A 19,651-nucleotide genomic window follows, 5' to 3' on the forward strand; every position below is an offset into this window, starting at 1 on the left:
ATAAACTTGTGAATCACATCAATTCCAAATCTTAAAATTAATTACCAAATTTTTCCGAGAAAATATGCTTACAATCATTAATGACCATCACGGTTCATGGTCAGGACCCTACAAATATGTACAACACATAATTTAGAATGTGTGAGTTTAAGTTAATCGTTTATCTATTACTGTTACACGATCTTGTCTCTGTAGCTATAAGATGGACATGTCTGTGGTATATGAGACTGTGACTCTATGCAATAACAGCAGAACGGAGTTTGCTTGAGCCTGAGGGTGTGCAATCTTTTAGAGGCCGACCCCAACTTATGTTACTAGTACTACTACAGAACTATACAATACTATACCAATGGTCCCGTAATACACAGTGCAACATAACACATGCAGCTGCAATCTGTTTCCGCAACTGTAGTTCGTTCATCGTGGACCAGAGAGTGTTTTCTTCCCTTCATTAATCACCCCTGTTAGCATTACTCTCATTCTTGTTACTTGTGATCTCATCATGCCCGTATCAGTTTCTTAACACTTTGGTTACGCGAATTACGAGAAGATAAGATAATAGTTTAATCAAAATATCCCGTTTCTTAAAAATACGGAGTTTATCGATTTACCGAAACGAATATTGTATCTAAAATTTTGCGTCGGGACCCGCACAGGTAGAAACATACTCCGGATCGAAAAAGTCAAAACATGGAAAATGTTCGGAATATTCCAATTAGGTTAGAAAAGAGTTTTCCTGAAACTTCCGGGTTGTAAAAACATAAAAACGATTGAAGTCGATCGATTCTCGACTATACCAAATAGTTTATAAATACTCGGAAAAATAATTTATTAAATCCATAAATCCTTTATAAAATTATATAACATAAAAATTAATAAAAAAAATCAAAATTATCTATACTTTATCTTGGACATATAAAAATTAAAAATACTCAAATTTTATCACATTTAAACATCCAAACACAAATAACACTTAACAGATAATTCACCAAAATTCATATAATAAACACAGAATATTTATTGATAAAAATAATTACACGATATATCCCGAATATTACATCATTCCCCCTTAAAAGAATTATGTCCTTAGAATCTCCTAAGTAAACAAATGAGGGTACTTTTCTCGCATATCATTTTCTAGCTCCCAAGTTGATTCTTCAACCCTTGGGTTTCTCCAAAATACTCTTACTTACTGTAAAACTTTATTTCTTAACACCTTCTCTCTTTCTTTTAGAATCTCTATCGGACTCTCTATATAAGACAAATCTGCCTGAAGTTCTATCAGCTCGTACTCAATTATATGTCTGGAATCTGGATTATACTTCTTAAGTATAGACACGTGAAATACATTATGAATGTGCTCCATATGCGGGGGTAACGCTAACTCATATACTACCTTGTCGGCACGTTTTAAATTTCAAAAGGTTCAACGTATCTAGGACTCGGCTTTCATTTCTTTCCGAATCTAGTCAATCCTTTCCATGGTGATACTTTCAACAATACTAAATCTCCACCTTCGTATTCTATATCATTTCTTGATTGATCTGCATATTTTCTTTGATGATACTGCGCTGCAATTAATCTTTTCCAAATAACTTCAACAACTTCTTTTGTTTGTTGCACCAACTCGGGTTCGAGTATCTTTCGTTCTTCTACTTCATTCCAATACACTGGCGATCGACACTTACGCCCATAAAGAGCTTCATAGGGAGGCATTCCAATACTGGCATAATAACCGTTATTGTAAGCAAATTCTACTAAGGGCAAATACTCGTCCCAACTTCCTTAAAAATCAATAACACAAACACGCAACATGTCCTCAATTGTCTGAATCGTTCTTTCACTTTGACCATCGGTCTATGGATGATAAGTTGTACTCATATTCAATTTAGTTTCCAAACATTCCTGAAAACTTTTCCAAAACATTGAATTGAATCGTGAATCTCGATTAGATACAATGGACACGGGGACTCCATGACGGACTACTATCTCTTTCAGATACATGTGAACCAGCCTGTCCAATGAAAATCTTTCATTAATAGGTAGAAAATGAGCTGATTTAGTAAGTCTGTCCATTATGACCCGAATGGCATCGTGGTTCGCTTTCGTCCTTGGTAATCCGACTATAAAATCCATAGCAATGTGCTCCCATTTCCATTATGGAATCTCAAATGGTTGTAATAATCCGCTTGGTCTCTGGTGCTCCGCTTTAACTCTCTGACACGTATAATATTTGCTAACCCATTCCACAATTTCTCTCTTCATATCTGGCCACCAATAATTCTCCTTTAGATATCTGTACATCTTGGTACTCCCTGGATGGATTGAATATTTTGAATTGTGAGCTTCCTGTAGAATTTTATTCTTCAACTTTGTCACTGGTGGAATACAAATTATGGAAGAAAATATTAGAATACCTTGATCATCCTTTTATGTGCATAACTCTTATCCTACCAATTGATTGATGTCATGATCCATTAATTCATCTTGATACTTCTTTATTTTCTCTAGCAATTCTGGCTGAAAAGTCATACTATACATTTTTGCTTCATTGGGCTTCAAAACTTTGATTTCCAATTCCAAAATATGAAATTCCTTATATAACTCCTCGGGTATTGTCAACACGTTCAATCTCTCTTTTCGGCTTAAGGCATCTGCTACTACATTCGCTTTACCTGGGTGATAGTTAATCACACAATCACAATCCTTGATAAACTCCAACCACCTTCTTTGTCTCGTGTTCAGTTCCTTTTGCGTGAATATGTATTTCAAACTCTTATGATCCGTATAAATCTCATATTTTTCTCCATATAGATAATGTCTCCAAATTTTTAAAGTGAATACTATTGTTGCTAGTTCCAAGTCATGGGTAAGATACTTCTGCTCATGAGGTTTCAGTTGTCTAGACGCATATGCAATAACTCTATTGTGTTGCATCAAGACACAACCTAATCCTTTATGAGAAGCATCACTATAAATTATAAAATTTCCTTGATTATCCTCCGGAAGTGACAAAATATGTGTCATGATCAATATCTTCTTCAATTATTGAAAACTTTCTTCACACTTCTCGTTCTATATAAATTTATCATTTTTCGTGGTAAGCTTTGTCAAAGGTGTTGCAATCTTCGAGAAGTCTTGAATAAATCTCCGATAATATCTCGTTAATCCCAATAAACTTCTCACTTATGTTGGTATTTTTTCCTTTTCCAATTTGTAATGGCGTAAATCTTTGCTGGCTGCACTTTGATCCCTTCATTACTGACTATGTGTCCTAAAAACTGAACTTCCTGTAGCCAAAACTCACACTTTAAAAATTTGGCATTCAACTTTTCCTTTCTCAAAATTTCCAAATATATCATAAGATGCTCCGCATGGTCTTCTGTTGACTTCGAGTAGATTAAAATATCATCTATAAACACAATGACAAACTTGTCCAAGTAATCCTTGAAAATTCTATTCATCGAGTCTATAAACGCTGTTAGGGCATTGGTTAATCTAAAAGACATCACTAAGAATTCATAATGGCCATACCTTGTTCTGAAAGTTGTCTTTGGTATATCTTCAGGTTTAATCTTCAATTGATGATATCCGAATCTCAAATCAATCTTAGAGAAATACTTAGCTCCCTTCAGCTGGTCAAACAGATCATCGACTCGAGGCAATGGATACTTGTTTTTGATAGTAAGCTTGTTAAGCTCCCGATAGTCAATGCACAACCTCAGGTTTCCGTCCTTCTTCTTAACAAATAATACTGGTGGCCCCCACAGGGATACATTGTGTTGTGCATATATTGTGTACTTGATGATTTCATAAAACAAAATATCTAAGTAGATTTTACTTAGTGAAATTATGTAGCACTCGACAGATAAGAATTATAGTCCCGACGGATAACTCATTATAGTCCTGACGGATGATTAACTTATTATCCATCGAGTGAGTAGCTTATGTAATAATAAGTTTGTAGCACAGTTATGTATGCACCTTTGTATAGAATTTGTAGTAGCATATAAGTCATGTTGACTTTAACTAGATATGCAGAATAGGTTGATTAATTGTACATAATTGATGTCTTGTAATTCTGCATAAGTGAAATAGAGTCAAGTGCCAAAAGAGCTACCGACGGATGATTAACAAAGACATCGACGGATGATCAAATGACTATCAACGGATGTTTAATATAGCAGTCGACGGATGATCAATTAAACCATCAACGGATGTTCTGAAAGTCGACGGATGATCATATGAAGAATTCAAACAGCAGTTGAACAGTGAAAGCTGACACACAGCCGTCGAGATGTATACAAACACACTGTGGAAGCCCATTAACTGGGTAATAGAGGACGAAAAGCAGCAAAGCTTAAGACTGTTAGATTTTATATTTGTTCAGTCTTTTTGACTTTGTAATCTTGGTATTATATAAACCAAGAGAGTAGCAAATAGAAAAATAACTGAGATAGCTGAAAAACACAAAAACAGAGAAATCTTTGTAAGCAGAATCTTTAGCATTTCCTGTATTCTCAGTAGTTCCATTTGTAAGCAGCTGTGAGCATTTCTGCACACAGAGTCCTCTCGATATATTATATATATCTCTGGTGGAATTGTTTAAATCCACCAAAAAGTTTTTAACGACTCTTGTTTTTAATTACTTATGTTTTGATTCAATTAAGTTTTCATTCCGCATTGTGCTAATCAAAACAAATATATCTATAATCGAGTTGAACATTTTTATTTCAAGAAAAAGGTTCAAGAATTCCATTCAATCCCCCTTCTGTAATTCTTGCTATATTGTTAAGGGACTAACAATTGGTATCAGAGCAAGCTCTTAATCTACAAAGAGTTTAAAGATCAAAACAATTCAGCAAGATGAACAAGAAAGATGTTGGAGTCAAGATTCCTTTTCTTGATAAAGATAATTACCATCATTGGAAGGTAAAGATGCATCTTCATATGCTTTCTCAAGATGAGGCCTATGTGGACTGCATAGAAAGAGGCCCTCATGTTCCAATGAGAGCTGCAACAGGAAACGAGCCATGTGTTCCAAAGCCAATGCATGAATGGTCTGATCCTGACATTGAACAAGTCAGAAAAGATAAAAAGACCATGAAGATTTTGTTCAATGGTGTTGATGCAGATATGTTTGATTACATCATCAACTGCAAAACTGCCAAGGAAGTTTGGGACACAATACAGATAATTTGTGATGGCACTGAGCAAGTAAGAGAAAATAAAATGCAGCTCCTGATTCAGCAATATGAGCATTTTCACAATGAAGAAAGTGAGTCACTCACTGACATTTTTAGTAGATTCCAAAAACTACTAAATGCTCTTAAGTTGCATGGAAGAGTCTATCAGACTAAAGACTCCAATCTGAAATTTCTTAGATCTCTTCCAAAGGAATGGAAACCAATGACAGTCTCATTGAGAAACTCACAAGATTATAAGGAGTTTACTTTGGAGAGACTGTATGGCATTCTTAAGACCTATGAGCTTGAGATAGAGCAGGATGAAAGAATGGAGAGAGGAAAGAAGCAAGGAGGTAAGGGGCTAGCTGAAAGTGAAGATTCATTGAGCCAAGATGACATGGAGGACATTGATGAGCACCTAGCATTTCTTTCAAGAAGATTTGCCAAGCTCAAGTTCAAGAAGAACTTTGGAGCAGCCAAGCCAAATAGAAACATGGTGGATAAGTCAAAATTCAAATGTTTCAAATGTGGCTTGGCAGGGCATTTTACAAATGAGTGTAGAAAGTCAGATTCCAGTAAGAAAAGGTTTGAGTCTGTGGATTATAAGCAAAAATACTTTGATCTACTCAAACAAAAGGAAAGGGCTTTCATTACACAAGAGAATGACTGGCAGCAGATGGTTTGGATGAAGATGAAGATGTCAGCTATGTCAATCTAGCCCTAATGGCCAAGTCTGATGAAACAGAGACAAGTTCCCCAAGCAATCAGGTAATCACTACAAACCTTACACATTTATCTAAAGCTGAGTGTAATGATGCCATAAATGACATGTCTACAGAATTGTATCATTTGCGTGTTACACTTAAGTCTCTCACTAAAGAAAATGCTAAAATCAAAGAAAATAACTTGTTTTTAAGTGAGAGGAATAATGTGCTTGAGTCTCAGTTTGTTGAGTTTGAGAAACTAAAAATTGAGTGTAAGATTGCAAAGGAGGAATTAACTGAGTCCTTGAAAAAGGAAGAAATTTTAAAGAAGCAGCTCGAGCGTGAACAAGAGGTGATTAAAGCATGGAAAACATCCAGGGATGTTCATGCTCAAATCACCAAAGTTCAAGGAATTGAGTCTTTTTGTGATGAAGGCTGGAAAAAGAATAAAGAGAAACTAGAACCTATTTTGGTAGATGGGTTGCTGACAGATGTAGAATCGACGGATGATGAGGACTATCCGTCGGATAACAAAAAGTGTTATCCGTCGAATGATAAAAATCCTCATCCGTCGGCTATAAGCAAACCCATTAGCAAAGCCAAATTAATCAAGCTAAATGATAAGTATGGGTCTGTTTCCAAGAACTTTATTTCAGGAGAGTCAAGTCAAGCTAAGAAAGGGAAAAAGGCTAATGTTGGTCACATGTCAAACAGTTAAGTAACAGACTTGAGAAAATAGAGGTAAAAACAGAGACTAAAAAGAAAACTAATAGGAATGATAAAGTAGGGATTAACAAACACAATAACTACACACCTGATAAATATGCTCCTAGAAAAATCTGTGTCAAGTGTGGTAGTGTAAATCATTTGTCTATTAATTGCAAATCTGCCATGCCTACTCCCATGTCTGTTCAACCTCAATTTCCTAACATGAATGCCATGCCTCCCATGCCTGTTAATACTATGCCTACACAGAACATGAATGCACAGTTTGCTAATATGCCATTTACACCTAATCCATATTATGCTGCATACAATATGCCTCAAATCCCATTTAGCATGCCCTACTGGAATAACATGTTTGCACCAAGCATGTCATTTCCTGTTAGCCATAACATGCATGATAATTATGTTGCATTTAGTGGTTTCAAAGGTACAACCCAATTGACTAAGGAAGAATCTAGAATTCTTAAGTCAAATGAGATAAAACCTAAGAAACAGAAGAAGAAATCTAACAAGGCAGGACCCAAGGAAACTTGGGTACCAAAATCAACTTGATTTGATTTTGATGTGCGCAGGGAAACAGAAAGAATCTTTGGTACTTAGATAGTGGCTGTTCAAGACACATGACTGGTGATTCTACCCTGCTCACAGAGTTTAAGGAGAGAGCTGGCCCAAGTATTACTTTTGGAGATGACAGCAAAGGTTATACTGTGAGATATGGCTTGATTTTAAAGGACAATGTCATCATTGAAGAGGTTGCCTTAGTGGATGGTCTCAAACACAATATGTTGAGTATCAGCCAGCTTTGTGACAAAGGAAACTCAGTAACCTTTAACAAAGAAGCCTGTGTTGTGACTAACAATCAAAACAACAAAGTGGTTCTCACTGGTGTGAGAAGAGGAAATGTGTACCTAGCTGACTTCAACTCAACCAAAGCAGAATCTGTAACTTGTCTTCTCAGCAAAGCAAGTCAAGATGAAAGTTGGCTATGGCACAAGAAGCTATCCCATTTAAACTTCAAGACCATGAATGAGCTGGTAAAGAAAGAACTAGTAAGAGGCATTCCTCTAGTGGAGTTTACAAAGGATGGACTGTGTGATGCCTGCCAAAAAAGGAAGCAAATCAAAGCATCATTCAGGAAGAAACTTGATTCAGCAATTGAATAGCCTCTGCAATTGCTTCACATGGATTTGTTTGGACCAGTCAATGTATTGTCAATTTCAAAGAAAAGATTTTTCCTAGTAATTGTAGATGATTTCTCAAAGTTCTATTGGACATATTTCCTAAAGTCTAAAGATGAGGCTAGTGAAATCATCATCAATCACATAAGGCAAGTTAACAATCATCCTGATTTCAAAGTTAGAAGAATCAGGAGTGACAATGGAACTGAGTTCAAGAACTATGTCATGAGAGCATTTTGTGAGGAAAATGGAATCTTGCATGAGTTTTCAGCAGCAAGGACTTCACAACAGAATGGAGTAGTGGAAAGAAAGAACAGATCTCTTATTGAAGCTGTAAGGACAATGCTTGAAGAATCAAAATTACCAACTATTTTCTGGGCTGAAGCTATAAACACTGCATGCTACACTCAGAACATCTCTCTGATTAACCAAGCAAGATGCATGACTCCTTATCAATTGTTCAAGAACAAGAAGCCAACTCTAAACTTTCTTCATGTCTTTGGTTGTAAATGCTATATTCTGAGAAATCAAACTGATCAAAATGGGAAGTTTGATGCTAAAGCAGATGAAGGAATTTTTGTTGGATATGCTGTTGGTAAAGCATATAGAGTCTACAACCTTAGAACCAACATTGTTGTGGAATCTATATATGTTGTGCTTGATGATAAAAAGATTGAAGGACTGAAAGATGGAGATTACCATGAGAGCCTCAAATTCGATAATGTTGAGATGGTCAGTGATGGAAGTGATGATGAAAGTGATCAAGAAACAGTGTCTAAGGATAATGCAGACAAATCTGCCACCAATGAAGCACAAAACTCAACATCCGTCGAGTTGCAAAATGCTTCATCCATCGGAAGGCAATCTGTGTTATCCGTCGGTAGACAACCTGCCTCATCCGTTGGTACTCAAGATTCACCATCCGTCGGGTTATCAAAAGGAGCAGGAAGTCAAGGCAGATCACCCATAGAAAGTACCCCTTTCTTAAATCAAAGATCCACAAACTCAGGGGGAGTTTCTAGCAATCAAAACTCAATCACACATCAAGACAACATTGAGGTCTCTTCATCTAGAGCTAATCTACCTTAACCAAGGAAATGGACAAAAGATCACCCCTTTGAACTGATTATTGGTGATGTTTCTTCTAGAGTTCAAACCAGGAGAGCAACTCAAGAAGAATGTCTATACAACAGCTTTCTGTCAAAGGAAAAACCAAAGAAGGTAGAAGAAGCCTTGTTAGATCCTGATTGGATTTTAGCTATACAGGAGGAGCTAAACTAATTTGAAAGGAATAAAGTGTGGAAGCTGGTACCCAAGCCTAAAGGAAAGAATCCAATAGATACCAAATGGGTATTCAGAAACAAGATGGATGAAAACGGCATAGTATGAAGGAACAAAGCCAGATTGGTTGCTAAAGGCTATTTCCAGCAAGAAGGAATAGATTTTGATGAAACATTTGCTCCTGTTGCAAGACTTGAAGCCACCAGAATCTTCTTAGCCTATGCAGCCCATGCCAATTTCAAGGTCTATCAAATGGATGTCAAAAGTGCCTTTCTGAATGGAGATTTGGAAGAAGAAGTGTATGTTAGTCAACCTCCTGGCTTTGAAGATCCAAATTTTCCAGAGTATGTCTATTATCTACTGAAAGCACTTTATGGACTGAAGCAAGCACCTAGAGCCTGGTATGACACTTTATTAAAGTTCCTTTTAGAAAATCACTTCACAAGAGGTACTGTAGATAAAGCTTTATTTTTCAGAAATGTTAATGGCTCTAGCATACTTGTTCAAATTTATGTAGATGATATTATTTTTGGCTCTACAGATGAGAAACTTTGTAAAAAGTTTGCCAAACTGATGCAAAGTAAGTATGAAATGAGTATGATGGGAGAACTAACTTACTTTCTTGGTTTACAAGTTAAGCAAGTTAGTGATGGAATATTCATTAGTCAAACTAAATATATTTTTGATCTCTTAAAGAAGTTTGATCTAATGGATTACACATCTGCAAAAACTCCCATGGCCACTGCAACTAAGCTTGAACTAAACACTACTGAAAAGTCTGTGGATATTTCAAGCTATAGAGGCATGGTTGGCTCACTTCTGTACTTAACAGCTAGTAGGCCAGATATAATGTTTGCTACATGTTTATGTGCTAGATTTCAGGCTGATCCTAGAGAGTCTCACTTGATAGCTATTAAGAGAATTTTCAGATATCTCAAGGGAACACCAAAACTTGGCATTTGGTATCCTAGAGATTCTGGTTTTTATCTAACTGGTTATTCAGATGCAGATTATGCAGGTTGCAGAATTGATAGAAAAAGCACAACATGAACTTGTCAATTTCTAGGAAACAAGCTTGTGTCCTGGTTCAGTAAAAAGCAAAATTTAGTTTCTACTTCTACAGCTGAAGCTGAATATATTGCTGTTGGCAGTTGCTGTGCACATATTTTATGGATGAAAAATCAATTGCTAGACTATGGTTTGCAAGTTGAGAGGATTCCTATTTTCTGTGATAACACAAGTGCAATTGCCATCACTGAAAATCCAGTGCAACATTCAAGGACAAAGCACATAGACATCAAGTACCATTTCATAAGGGAACATGTAATGAATGGTACTGCAGATTTACATTTTGTTCCAAGTGAGAAGCAACTTGCAGATATATTTACCAAGCCACTGGATGAATCCACCTTTTCTAGGTTGGTAAGTGAGTTAGGTATACTTAATTACTCTTGAATCTATCTGAGTTATTTTGCAAGTTGAAATGTAGCCAGAAATCTAACTGATTTTTAGTCATGAGTGAAATTTTGGCTAAGTCAAAATTTGCATCTCGACGGATGACCATTATCCATCGAGTTGAGTCATCCGTCGATGTACTATGTGCAAATAAAAATCAATTACTTTTCTGAAATCTTTTAAAACTCGACGGATAACAGTTTATCCTCATCCGTCGAAGTGTCTAAATCTTAACCGTTAATTCCTTGAACATTATCCATCGAGTATACTTACAGTTTGTAAGCATTAGACGACGGATAATGGGTGGAATTTTTACAGTTTATTTTTAAACGGCTAATTTAGGCAATTTCTATTGGGTAATTTACTTTTCTTTATTATTTTCATCCGTTGTTTTTGAGATAGTATAAAAGCTTATTTCATTCTAATTATTTTCTTTTATCATTCTCAAATTCAACTATTTTTATTTTATTCTCTCTCAAGCAAATATCATCTTTCTCTTCAAAGCTTTCATTCTCTAACAATGGCACCTGTAGTAAAGATCATGTCTCAGACTGGGTTCATTTATGAGAAGAATAACTTCACTGCTTTGGTCAATAAGGGTATTCAGCAATCAGAAGACTATCACAAGATGATGGACTTCGTGAAGAACTGCAAGTTAAGTTATTCCATGCTTGAATCACCCACAGTTTACTGTGAAGTTGTTGAAGATATGTGGACCACTGTAATCTACAACTCTACTGACAAAACCATCACTCTAACTATCAAAGGTAATGAGTTATGTATCAATAGTGATGTGATAAAAGCATGTTTCAAAATTCCTAATGATAATGTAACTTCATCACACACTGACACTGATATTATCAATATGCTTAATTCCATGCATTATGCACTTCCTACTAATAAGCTAAGTGAGATTAGAAGATTAGGTCTTAGGAAGGAATGGAGTTTCATGTGTGATGTTGTGACTAAAGTTTTCTCTGGAAAAGTCAGTAATTTTGATTATGTGAACATTTTCATGCTTAACATGCTATACATGCTAGTTACAGATAAATTTTACAATTTCAGTGGCCTTGTCTTGTATGAGTTGGGTTTTAAACTAGGTGAGTTAGCCAAAAGGGGAAAGAATGTATATTATGCTAGATTTTTCATGATATTGGCTAACCATCTTTGTCAAAAGATTGTACTTGAGAACCCAAACAACAATTTAGCTTGTTGGGTTCAAGAGAGAAGAATCATTGCAGATTTGAACAGAGCCAACCATCATAGGGATGTGCCAATGTTCTACTTTCCTGTAATGCAGACACCTCAGGTAAGTGAGGTAAGTTCATCCATACCCTCAACTATTCCAATCTCCTCAATTTTTTTGAATTCAGGAGTAGCTATGGCAACTGTGACAATGACCAAACAGTTGCCTACCAAAGCTGCCAAAACAACTGTAATTTCCAAATCCAAGTCAAAGAAAACCCCCTCTGGTATCTCTCAAAAGGTACCAGTTGAAAAATCTACCCAAGCCAAAGAGGGGAGTGTGAAGGAGGGTCAGTTAGGTGAAGGAAGGGGTGAACATCAAAGAAACCCCAAGGATAAGGTTGGAGAGTTGAGTGAATCTCAGCCTAGCCACACTGCAGTTTCCCAACAAACTGCAGTGCTTGAAAAGGACAAAAGCTCACTTCTATCTGCATCCTCCCAAAAGGATGTGGCTATTGAACAAAGCTCTCAGCCAAGAGCACAGGTCAAAAGGGTTAGGGACACAAGCTCACCCCAAACTTACACAAGAAAGAAGAAATCCAAAACAACTGGGGATGCACAGGGCACACACACAGTGCAAACTGGTGCTAAAGACACAGTCCCTGCACTTTCTCAAATTTAGATTGATGTGGCTCCAATAAATGTGGAGTCAAAGCCAAAATCTCTTATAATAGAAGCCTCTGAAACACCATACTCACCAACAAACTCTCTGGAAGTGGATATGATAAACACTTCAATTCCTGATTCCCCTTCTTTAACTCTGTTGGGGAAGCTAAAATCTAGTGCAAGTGAGCATCATCTTTTAGATGATTTGTTGGCTCACTTGCCAATTCTTTCAGATACTATTGTGACATCTGTGCCTCAAATAACTTCAATCAACACAGAGTCAACAATAGTTTCTCTTCCCGCCTCATTCATTTCTACTCTCTCGATGGATATTGCTCATCCGTTGAGTAGTGATTGTATCCCGATGGATAAGCTTAATAGCAGTTATCCGTCGGATAGCTTTACCACTCACCCGATGGATATCACTTATCCGTCGAGTGTCTCTGCACAACTTCAAACTTCAATTATTTCTACTGCAGAAGATTTAGTGGTAATACAGTCACTCTTAGGACTGAGAGAGGAGAGTGCTTTGAGTGAGAGGCTGGGTTGTTCCCAGGTAAAAGGAGAGGAAAAACGTGAATCTCAGCAATCCATTTATTCAGGATTGGCAAAAGTGAGTGAGAGGAGTCCCACCTTAGTAGGTGAAGGTGAGGGTGTGAGGGTGGGGAGCCAGGGTGAGACCCTGATGCAATAAAAGAGAGATTATGAGAGAAAGGCAGGTACAGGAGAAATAAGGGTGGATCCAGCCATTGCTAGTGAGTCAATGATTGTGGATGATGCTAAAAAGGGAAGACAATTTCAGCAACATTACAAAGCTGAAATTGATAACATTTCCTTGGATGCTGACACTTTTACTCATCCTGTGTCAGCCTATCAATTGTTGGCTGCTCAGGGCAATATGGAGGCAGAACAGACTTTGAATTTAGTACACACCTCAGAATCTCTTCAAAGAGATAAAGCTGCTGTCAATAGGATGCCTTCTCAAGCTGGTGAGCCATCTGAAGAATTTGGACTAAATTCTAATGATGATGACTCTGTTTCTTTGGATGGAAGCATGAACTTAGGGGGAGATGAAGGACCAAGTTCTGTTTTAAATTTACCTGGATGGGCATGGACAAAGGAATTTACACCAGGACAATTTGATGTGTCTTTGGTCAAGCAAGTGGTGGCTATTCAAAAGGCCCTTCAGGAGACTTCAGATGCTGGTACCAAGGTTATTCTTCAAGCTCACCTAGACTCTCTACATCTCATGAACATCCAGCACTTAAGACAGAATATGAGTGTGGATGAACTAAAAAGAGATATAGCTGACTTGAAGACATACAATTCTGAGAAGCTGGATTCACTAATGCCATATGGTACCATGCAAGATCTACTACTAAGATTGAGGAGAGAATCAGACTCTGAAAAGAAGCTAGCCAAGCTGGAAAACAGAGTTCAAGTTATTGAGAAGTCAGTGGCTATCCTTCTTCAAAATCAACAGACTCAGACAAATCTTCTCATGCAACTGGCTAAAGCACAAGGCCTAACTCCTCAACTTGATGATAACAAAAAGGGGGAGAGAGAATCAAGTAAGGGGGAGAAAGGACCAACTGGGGGGAGAAACTTCAAGTACAAATCAACAAAGTAATTATACCTTCAATTACAATCTCCAAGCCAACAGTTGCAGATGGTATATATCTAATTAAAGCAGCAGCAGCAAATTTGAAAGTTGCTGAAAAAGGAAAGTTGAGTTTGATCAACTGGAATAAGATTGATGAGGAGATACAGAAAAAGTTTGAACTAGTCAAGGAGCCAGTTCAGTCAGCCATCCATCACTCTCATGTCAAGCCAATCAGTGTGAATGAGATGAGCATGAACTATCTGGAAAAAGGACAATCTTCCTGCATCAAGTCTACAAAGGCTGAAACAATTCTTAAACCAAGGGCAAATTATCCGAAGTCATCTTGGAAGAACCCTATGGACACTATGTATGAGACACCCAAGCGTGATGAAAAGAAGCTTATGTCAAGATCTATTGTCTTCTATAAAGATCCAGCTGATTCAGCTTCAAAAAGGAGAATTGCTAAGATATTCAGAAATGGAAAGAAAATTTGTGTGGTAGTTGGACATCCACAGTTTGCTCAAGCAAAGAAAGAAGAAAAAGCCAGATTAAAGCAGGAAAAGAGGCAAGCTGCTCTAGATGCAAAGAAGTCTAAACAAAAGAAAGAACAAATTGCTATCTTGGCCAAGCTACATTCTGTGAATTCTTCTCAACAAATTCCCTCTCAAACATCTGAAGCTGCTGAATCAAAGAAGAAAATTGAAGAACAGAAGAAATCCCCAAGGAAGAAAGAATTGGCTAGAAGAACAAAAAGGAAACTGGATGTTGTTGACAAGGAATTGGAAGATCAATTTCCTAAGGAATCCACACCAGCTACAACTCAAGCATCAAAGCCCTCTATGGTATTTGAAGACATAAGGGTGGTGAATCCCTACAAGAACATACATGGTGAACCTATTGTGCCAAAGGATGAGCCAATAGAGTGGGATAACAAACCAATTCCTGACTTCAACTTACCAATCCTTAGCAAGCCAAAAAGGATAAAGTCAAGGGCAGTCAAGAAATTGAAGCTGTCACCTCTCAAATCCAAGTCAGTAGTTAAAGCTCAACCCAAGGTCAACAGGGGAGACTACTTGTACTTGTGTGACATCAAAGAATTTTCAGATCTAAATCTTTATCTGGATGAACTGGATGAAGTAAGGGCAATTGATGCATACAGAAACCTACCTGAAAGGTTGGTGTTCAAGTACAAAGGAGGAACGGAGATTCAGTGGCCACTTCACAGGATTCTTCAAGAAAGACAAGCTGTGCTGATTAAAGTCTATTCATCCTTCAAGAAAAACTTTGGGTTCAATGTAACTGCAAGAAGACTAGTATTGAAGAAGATTGAAAAGCTGAGGAGTATTAGAGCTAAATATGCACTCCCAAAGACTCTAATCATCCCATACACAGGGAAAAGAGTGCATCTAAGGCCCTACTGGCTGATGGAATTCATGGATGACAATGGTGTGAGAAGATTCTTCAGATTAGAAGACCAACTGAGTATCTCTGGCAATGAGACTCTCTTGGAAATACAAGAAAAGCTAGATCTCTCAGAATCGGATGAACTAGAATTCCACAGGCAGCTCCAGAATCAAATTGAAGAAAATAACAGAAAGCTTGGAAGAAGATCCAGACCTTCAAGGAACTAGAAAAATCTGCTCAGGCTAGAGGAGCATCTTGAATTGACTGTGAGCCAAACCTTGCACATTTTAATTAATTGAAGCACTTTCAGTTTATCTACTTATCTTTAAAGATATATGTTCAGGATGTTTTGTTATCATCAAGTATCTCTTAATTTATGGCTACAATTCCAGTAGACATAAATTGGGGGAGATTGTTGTGCATATGTTGTGTACTTGATGATTTCATAAAACAAAACATCTAAGTAGATTTTACTTAGTAAAATTATGTAGCACTCGACAGATAAGAATTATAGTCCCGACGGATAACTCATTATAGTCCCGACGGATGATTAACTTATTATCCATCGAGTGAGTAGCTTATGTAATAATAAGTTTGTAGCACAGTTATGTATGCACATTTGTATAGAATCTGTAGTAGCATATAAGTCATGTTGACTTTAACTAGATATGCAGAATAGGTTGATTAATAGTACATAATTGATGTCTTGTAATTCTGCATAAGTGAAATAGAGTCAAGTGCCAAAAGAGCTACCGACGGATGATTAACAAAGCCATCGACGGATAATCAAATGACTATCAACGGATGTTTAATATAGCAGTCAATGGATGATCAATTAAACCATCAACGGATGTTCTGAAAGTCGATGGATGATCATATGAAGAATTCAAACAGCAGTTGAACAGTGAAAGCTGACACACAGCCGTCGAGATGTATACAAACACACTGTGGAAGCCCATTAACTGGGTAATAGAGGACGAAAAGCAGCAAAGCTTAAGACTGTTAGATTTTATATTTGTTCAGTCTTTTTGACTTTGTAATCTTGGTATTATATAAACCAAGAGAGTAGAAAATAGAAAAATAATTGAGATAGCTGAAAAATACAAAAACAGAGAAATCTTTGTAAGCAGAATCTTTAGCATTTCCTGTATTCTCAGTAATTCCATTTGTAAGCAGCTGTGAGCATTTCTGCACACAGAGTCCTCTCGATATATTATATATATCTCTGGTGGAATTGTTTAAATCCACCAGAAAGTATTTAAAGACTCTTGTTTTTAATTACTTATGTTTTGATTCATTTAAGTTTTCATTCCGCATTGTGCTAATCAAAACAAATATATCTATAATCGAGTTGAACATTTTTATTTCAAGAAAAAGGTTCAAGAATTTCATTCATCCCCCTTTCTGTAATTCTTGCTATATTGTTAAGGGACTAACACATTGGGCCTAATCACTCCTTTTTCTAATAACTCTTGCAACTGCTTCGCTAACTCCTTCATTTCAACGGGCCCCATTTTGTACGGGGCCTTGGATACTGGATCCGTTCCAGGTGCTAAGTCGATCGCAAACTTAATTTCCCTATCTGGAGGAAGTCCTAGTAACTCGTCTGAAAACACGTCTGGAAACTCATTGACTACTGGAATATCTTCAAGTTTTGCTGGCTCCTGATCTCTATCTATCACATGAGCAATGAAATGCTCATATCCTTGTCGCAGTAACTTCTTAGCTTGAATCATCGTTAAGAACTTATTTGCTTGCCTCTGACCTCTAAACGTCATCACTTTTTCGTTCGACATCTTCAACATTACCTTCTTATTACGACAGTCTATCTGAGCATCATGTTTAGATAGCCGGTCCATTCCTATAATGACGTCAAATTCTCCTAACTTAAATGGTATCAGATCCACACAAAACTTATTTCCAGAAATCTCAATCTCACAGTTCACACACACTTGATTAACTGATATACGCTCTTGATTTCCTAATTTCACAGTCATTATTTCATTTAACAATTCAACTGGACAATTCAGCTTATCAACAAAATCTTGAGAAATAAACGATCGAGTTGCTCCCGAATCTAATAACACTTTAGCACATAAAGAATTCACAGTAAGCGTACATGCCACAACATTAGTGTCCTGAATAACATCCTTCACATATATGTCATAAATTATAGCTCTGGGAGGCTCATTCACTACCGGAGTGGATCCCTTTATTCTCAACACATTACTGACTGGAACTGGTGTCTTGCAATCTCTCGCTATGTGTCTTGGCTTTCCACACTTGAAGCATGTAAATCCAATTGCTGAAACCTTGCCCGCTTGATTCCTGGTAGGCTGATCCTTGTTCACTGGCTCTCTAGCTGGCTGATTATGGCACTCCCTTGAATAGTGCCCTTTCTGGTTACATATATAACAAACCATATTTAACTTATTACAAATTCCTCCATATTTCTTTCCGCATACCTGGCATTCTGGTATAGCGGGCCTCTGTTGATTTGGCTGATTCCCAGTGGCTGGACGGTTGCCTTGTCCTCCGTCGCCCGCATTTTGCTTTCTAAAATTAAAATTCCTTCCTGGATGAAACTTGCCTTTCTTTTGGTTAAAATTTGGAAACTTCCTCGCTTGTGAATGTCCTTCATTTCCTTCAAACTTTCTCTTCTTACTCTCCTTCTCTTTCTGGTGACATTTCACTCTCCGTCTCCACAATCATAGTCTTTTATACAACTCCTGCATACGTGTCCAACTCAAATATGGCTACCTTCCCTCTGATCCATGGCTTAAGACCTTGCTGGAATCTCTTAGATTTCTTCCTATCAGTATCCACATATGATGGTACAAACCTTGACAATTCCTCAAACTTACTTTCATAGTTCGCTACTGACAAATTTCCCTGCTTTAACTCCAGAAACTTCAATTCCATTTGATCATGAACAAATTGAGGAAAATACTTCTCTAAAAATAATTCCTTGAATCTTTCCCAAGTAATAACATATGTTCCTTCCAACGTCTTAACAGTTTCCCACCAATAGGTGGCTTCATTCTTCACATAGTAACTTGCAAACTCAACTTTCTGTCCCTCTCTCACCTTAACCAAAGTAAATGACTTCTCTATCTCTTTTAACCAAACTCTCGCTTCAATCGGATCTAAAGAACCTTTGAATTCTAGTGGATTCACTGCCTGAAAAGTCTTATAAGTTACCTGAGGATTGGTCTGTCTCTGCTGCTTTTGAGTCAAGTAGATGGTTTGCTGAGCCAAGATCTGGAAAATCTGGGCTACGGTTGGGTCTATGGAACTTGGATTAGCATTATGGTTATTGTTGTATTGGTTGTTGTTGTTGTTTTCTTCATTCTGGTTGGTAGAACGGGTATTTCTTCTGGGAGGCATTTTCTGTAAAGAATCAAACAACTTATTTAGCCTTTAAATGAAATATTTCCTTTATGAAAAGTTTTTGTAAAACAGAAATATCTCTTTTTGAAAATATTTTCAGTAGTTAAACTAAGTAAATTGCATGCTTCTTTACAGAATTTAAACAGTTAAAAGGATAGGGTACATGTTATCACAAGAGTTTATAACTGGTGTAGTAAATGAAGTAAAATAAAACAGGTGCAGTAATGTAAATGACAATGCTGGAAAAGAAAAGGTACTGATATATATATATATATGTATATATATGTATATATATATCAAAGTTTGATAGTACAAGCGTGAAAATGCTTCAGCAAAAGTAAAGGGGTAAAACAAGGCTACACACTAATCAGCCAGTCTAGTCAATATATGCAAGCCAAAAGTCTGCTAATACACACTACACACTAATGTACATATAACAGCGGTCTCAACCTCTCTATCATCTAGCTCCAGGAAAATTCTGGTCCATCAAGCCTCACAATATCCTCTAACACCTCTCTGGCCCACCCCATATGAGCATTCAGGACCGCATACTAACAAGTAGATCCATACAGTCTAGCCTCAAGCACCCTCCGGGTCACATAAATCTCATCTCAAAGCTCCCTAGCACTCATATCAACATCTATAGTCTTCACAATGTGGCGTAGCTCCCGAATCTGTGCTAATAGGGCCTCTCGCTCCAATAGAAGAGCTTCATACCGATAATATGGAACAAGGCATGGAGTAAACTAAAAATATAGACCTGCAACTGAATTCCCAGTAGAGTTAGAACCAGCAGGTGGGGGTCCTCGGATAGGTGGCCTCATACCAGGGGTGGAATAGCTCGCAGTGCTACAGCCGACACAACAGGAGGTA

This window comes from Apium graveolens, chromosome 3 (assembly GCF_009905375.1).
Source record: "Apium graveolens cultivar Ventura chromosome 3, ASM990537v1, whole genome shotgun sequence".
In the NCBI taxonomy this organism is placed as follows: Eukaryota; Viridiplantae; Streptophyta; class Magnoliopsida; order Apiales; family Apiaceae; genus Apium; species Apium graveolens.